This window comes from Nansenia antarctica (genome assembly GCF_963989245.1).
Source record: "Nansenia antarctica genome assembly, chromosome: 8".
Taxonomy (NCBI): domain Eukaryota; kingdom Metazoa; phylum Chordata; class Actinopteri; order Argentiniformes; family Microstomatidae; genus Nansenia; species Nansenia antarctica.
The window spans coordinates 7,426,426-7,432,435 of NC_137678.1; positions in this window are offsets into that span (position 1 = coordinate 7,426,426).

Below are 6,010 nucleotides of genomic sequence, written 5' to 3' on the forward strand. Positions count from 1 at the left end.
TGAGTAATCAAGCCTCATAGGGTGTGGGTGTGTGTGTGTGTGTGTGTGTGTGTGTGTGTGTGTGTGTGTGTGTGTGTGTGTGTGTTACCTGTGTAGAGAGGACAGGACAGGTCAGTGGTTGGCTGGTTGAGGTTGGCACCTGCTCTGAGGAGGAGTCTGACCACTCCTAGGTGTCCATGTTGTGAGGCCAGGTACAGAGCAGACTCACCCTCGTGTGTTACAGAGGCAACATAGTCACAATTACCGCGGGAGGAACCTGCTGCTCAGAGTCAACGGAGAGAGGGAATCTTAGGTGAGAGTGCACAAGGTCTACAGTCACAACAATAGGGAAGATTGAGAGGGGGAGTAAATATCGTGGCATGTTTCAACTACCTAATTTGGCACCGTCCCCTTCATCCTCTCTATTTCACCAGAGCATAAATGGCTAAAGTGACAATGTAAATATTCAATTGTAACACCAAGCATGCAGACAGCCATCATCGCAAAGCTCTCCCACTCATTTCTCACCTGCAGCCCTGAGGAGCACACGTACACACGCCGTTGCACCGAGCGCCGCAGCATCGTGGAGCGCGTTCCAGCCACGGTTGTCTCTCTGGATCAGAGAACGCACCAGCCTCCGGTCACCTGTGCGCACTGCCGCAGCAACGCTGGAAACGGTGTCTGTGTACCACTCAGTGAAGTCCATCCTATCACCCTCAACCAAGTCTGACATAAAAGAGGAGAGGTGGTGAGAGGAGGGTGGAGTGGAGAAAGAGGAGATGGAGAGAGAGAGAGCGATGACAGGAGGGTTCAGAGAAGCAAGGAATGCAGGCTATGATAAATAATCTCAAATAATACATTCACACAAACCAAACTACAGACACACAGGTAGGAGATTCACACACACCAAACTACAGACACACAGGTAGGAGATTCACACACACCAAACTACAGACACACAGGTAGGAGATTCACACACACCAACCTACTGTTGCTAGCTAACTGTTGCTAGCTAAATTCGACGATTAACATAAAATATATAATATCTTAAGTTCTCTGACATCTCTGACAGTTTCCGAATTACTTTTCTAGAACAATATAATATAATTGGTATGTTCTTGTTGACATTTACAAGTTAATAGATCAGTTTTAAGGGGAGTGCTTACCGTTGGTTGCCGTCGGAGGCTCGTGCAGACAGACAGCTGCACCGTCACCTCGCACACAGGTCGCGAGCCACGCCCACAACAGGGTTGCCAGATGGGATTGACAATTTACAGCCTAACCAGTCTATAGCCGCTAGATCCAGTAGCCCATTCGGCGGTAACCTGCCCCCATCTGGCAAGAAAAAGTGCGTAGACAGTGCTGAGACTGAAGACAAGAGTATGTGAGAAGTCGTGTGTTTGTGTTTGTGTTTGCTAGCCTAGCTGGATGGCGAGACGTGCTGCCACATGCTTGCTTGCTGGGAGTAGTGAGTTACATGCCATAGCCAAACATGTTAGTTTGTTAACTATGAAGTGAGTTACATGCCATAGCCAAACATGTTAGTTTGTTAACTATGAAGTGAGTTACATGCCATAGCCAAACATGTTAGTTTGTTAACTATGAAGTGAGTTACATGCCATAGCCAAACATGTTAGTTTGTTAACTATGAAGTGAGTTACATGCCATAGCCAAACATGTTAGTTTGTTAACTATGAAGTGAGTTACATGCCATAGCCAAACATGTTAGTTTGTTAACTATGAAGTGAGTTACATGCCATAGCCAAACGTGTTAGTTTGTTAACTATGAAGTGAGTTACATGCCATAGCCAAACATGTTAGTTTGTTAACTATGAAGTGAGTTACATGCCATAGCCAAAGATGTTAGTTTGTTAACTATGAAGTGAGTTACATGCAATAGCCAAACATGTTAGTTTGTATGTTAACTATGAAGTGAGTTACATGCCATAGCCAAACATGTTAGTTTGTTAACTATGAAGTGAGTTACATGCCATAGCCAAACATGTTAGTTTGTTAACTATGAAGTGAGTTACATGCCATAGCCAAACGTGTTAGTTTGTTAACTATGAAGTGAGTTACATGCCATAGCCAAACGTGTTAGTTTGTTAACTATGAAGTGAGTTACATGCCATAGCCAAACGTGTTAGTTTGTTAACTATGAAGTGAGTTACATGCCATAGCCAAACGTGTTAGTTTGTTAACTATGAAGTGAGTTACATGCCATAGCCAAACATGTTAGTTTGTTAACTATGAAGTGAGTTACATGCCATAGCCAAACATGTTAGTTTGTTAACTATGAAGTGAGTTACATGCCATAGCCAAACATGTTAGTTTGTTAACTATGAAGTGAGTTACATGCCATAGCCAAACGTGTTAGTTTGTTAACTATGAAGTGAGTTACATGCCATAGCCAAACGTGTTAGTTTGTTAACTATGAAGTGAGTTACATGCCATAGCCAAACGTGTTAGTTTGTTAACTATGAAGTGAGTTACATGCCATAGCCAAACGTGTTAGTTTGTTAACTATGAAGTGAGTTACATGCCATAGCCAAACATGTTAGTTTGTTAACTATGAAGTGAGTTACATGCCATAGCCAAACGTGTTAGTTTGTTAACTATGAAGTGAGTTACATGCCATAGCCAAACATGTTAGTTTGTTAACTATGAAGTGAGTTACATGCCATAGCCAAACGTGTTAGTTTGTTAACTATGAAGTGAGTTACATGCCATAGCCAAACATGTTAGTTTGTTAACTATGAAGTGAGTTACATGCCATAGCCAAACGTGTTAGTTTGTTAACTATGAAGTGAGTTACATGCCATAGCCAAACGTGTTAGTTTGTTAACTATGAAGTGAGTTACATGCCATAGCCAAACGTGTTAGTTTGTTAACTATGAAGTGAGTTACATGCCATAGCCAAACATGTTAGTTTGTTAACTATGAAGTGAGTTACATGCCATAGCCAAACATGTTAGTTTGTTAACTATGAAGTGAGTTACATGCCATAGCCAAACATGTTAGTTTGTTAACTATGAAGTGAGTTACATGCCATAGCCAAACGTGTTAGTTTGTTAACTATGAAGTGAGTTACATGCCATAGCCAAACGTGTTAGTTTGTTAACTATGAAGTGAGTTACATGCCATAGCCAAACGTGTTAGTTTGTTAACTATGAAGTGAGTTACATGCCATAGCCAAACGTGTTAGTTTGTTAACTATGAAGTGAGTTACATGCCATAGCCAAACATGTTAGTTTGTTAACTATGAAGTGAGTTACATGCCATAGCCAAACGTGTTAGTTTGTTAACTATGAAGTGAGTTACATGCCATAGCCAAACATGTTAGTTTGTTAACTATGAAGTGAGTTACATGCCATAGCCAAACGTGTTAGTTTGTTAACTATGAAGTGAGTTACATGCCATAGCCAAACATGTTAGTTTGTTAACTATGAAGTGAGTTACATGGCATAGCCAAACATGTTAGTTTGTTAACTATGAAGTGAGTTACATGCCATAGCCAAACGTGTTAGTTTGTTAACTATGAAGTGAGTTACATGCCATAGCCAAACATGTTAGTTTGTTAACTATGAAGTGAGTTACATGCCATAGCCAAACATGTTAGTTTGTTAACTATGAAGTGAGTTACATGCCATAGCCAAACATGTTAGTTTGTTAACTATGAAGTGAGTTACATGCCATAGCCAAACATGTTAGTTTGTTAACTATGAAGTGAGTTACATGCCATAGCCAAACGTGTTAGTTTGTTAACTATGAAGTGAGTTACATGCAATAGCCAAACGTGTTAGTTTGTTAACTATGAAGTGAGTTACATGCCATAGCCAAACGTGTTAGTTTGTTAACTATGAAGTGAGTTACATGCCATAGCCAAACATGTTAGTTTGTTAACTATGAAGTGAGTTACATGCCATAGCCAAACATGTTAGTTTGTTAACTATGAAGTGAGTTACATGGCATAGCCAAACGTGTTAGTTTGTTAACTATGAAGTGAGTTACATGCCATAGCCAAACATGTTAGTTTGTTAACTCTGAAGTGAGTTACATGCCATAGCCAAACATGTTAGTTTGTTAACTATGAAGTGAGTTACATGCCATAGCCAAACGTGTTAGTTTGTTAACTATGAAGTGAGTTACATGCCATAGCCAAACGTGTTAGTCCACACAGTCCAGTAGGTGGCGGTAATGCACCTTAAGCTGGTTGCCAACCGCCAATCAAATAAAAAGAAGAAGAAGAAGAAGAACATTATACGGAAGTAGTTGAAAGTGGGCGGCTACATATGTGTTTTGTTTTGTTGATGTTGCCAAATAAACAGGACTGGCAAACACTTCACTTTGCATAACTGGATTCATATGGTAAACCCACGTTGATTTAACATGAATTCCTTTTTATTACAACTGAAATAAGTATTGCATTGCTATAAGCCACCTTCTACGAGAGACGTGATTGCCTTGTTGTATTGAGCTCTAGCGACAATCATTGAACCGCACACCTAGCCTGCTCGCCATCTGGCTACCTAACCAAGTAGTTCTTATATCAGTCAGATACCAGAATTGAATTGGACATGACATGAGGTGTTCACAGTTTACGAATAGTGTGGAAACGTATAATTGAGCGATCATCATTACCCCTGTCTGTTTTATCATAGCCTGCATTCCTTGCTTCTCTGAACCCTCCTGTCATCGCTCTCTCTCTCTCCATCTCCTCATTCTCCACTCCACCCTCCTCTCACCACCTCTCCTCTCTTATTTCAGACTTGGTTGAGGAGGGTGATAGGATGGACTTCACTGAGTGTTCAGAGACAGATCTGTCAAGCAGTACTGTTCTTTTTTTCCCACCATATTTTTTTGTGCCTTATACATTTTACAGGAGTTGTATATTTGCACTGAATTGATCTTCTTTTAAGTAATACAGGCTAATTAGTACTTACTTAAATTCCACTCCACCCTCCTCTCACCACCTCTCCTCTCTTATTTCAGACTTGGTTGAGGGTGATAGGATGGACTTCACTGAGTGGTACACAGACACCGTTTCCTGCGTTGCTGCGGCAGTGCGCACAGGTGACCGGGGCCTGGTGCGTTCTCTGATCCAGAGGGGCCTCAGCGTGGACATTAGAGACATCCATGGCTGGAACGCGCTCCACGAAGCTGCGGCGCTCGGTGCAACGGCGTGTGTACGTGTGCTCCTCAGGGCTGCAGGTGAGAAATGAGTGGGAGAGCTTTGCGATGATGGCTGTCTGCATGCTTGGTGTTACAATTGAATATTTACATTGTCACTTTAGCCATTTATGCTCTGGTGAAATAGAGAGGATGAAGGGGACGGTGCCAAATTAGGTAGTTGAAACATGCCACGATATTTACTCCCCCTCTCAATCTTCCCTATTGTTGTGACTGTAGACCTTGTGCACTCTCACCTAAGATTCCCTCTCTCCGTTGACTCTGAGCAGCAGGTTCCTCCCGCGGTCATTGTGACTATGTTGCCTCTGTAACACACGAGGGTGAGTCTGCTCTGTACCTGGCCTCACAACATGGACACCTAGGAGTGGTCAGACTCCTCCTCAGAGCAGGTGCCAACCTCAACCAGCCAACCACTGACCTGTCCTGTCCTCTCTACACAGGTAACACACACACACACACACGCACACACACACACACACACACGCACACACACACACACACACACACACACACACACACACACACACACACACACCCACACCCACACCCTATGAGGCTTGATTACTCAATGTCATTGTGTATATTTGTGAATAGCTATAGATGGTGGGCATAAGGAGGTTGTACAGTTGCTGGTCAGGAAGGGGGCAGAGGTCAATGGAACACACACTGCTTCAAGATGGACCTGCTTTCACCAAGCTGCCTACAATGTACACACACACACACACACACACAGACACACAGAAATTCACTCCCACTCTCTCCTCAGGGTTACAGGGAGATTGTGTGTATCCTGGCGGGCAAGTGTATTCTTGATGTGTATGACGACTACAAGATCACACCC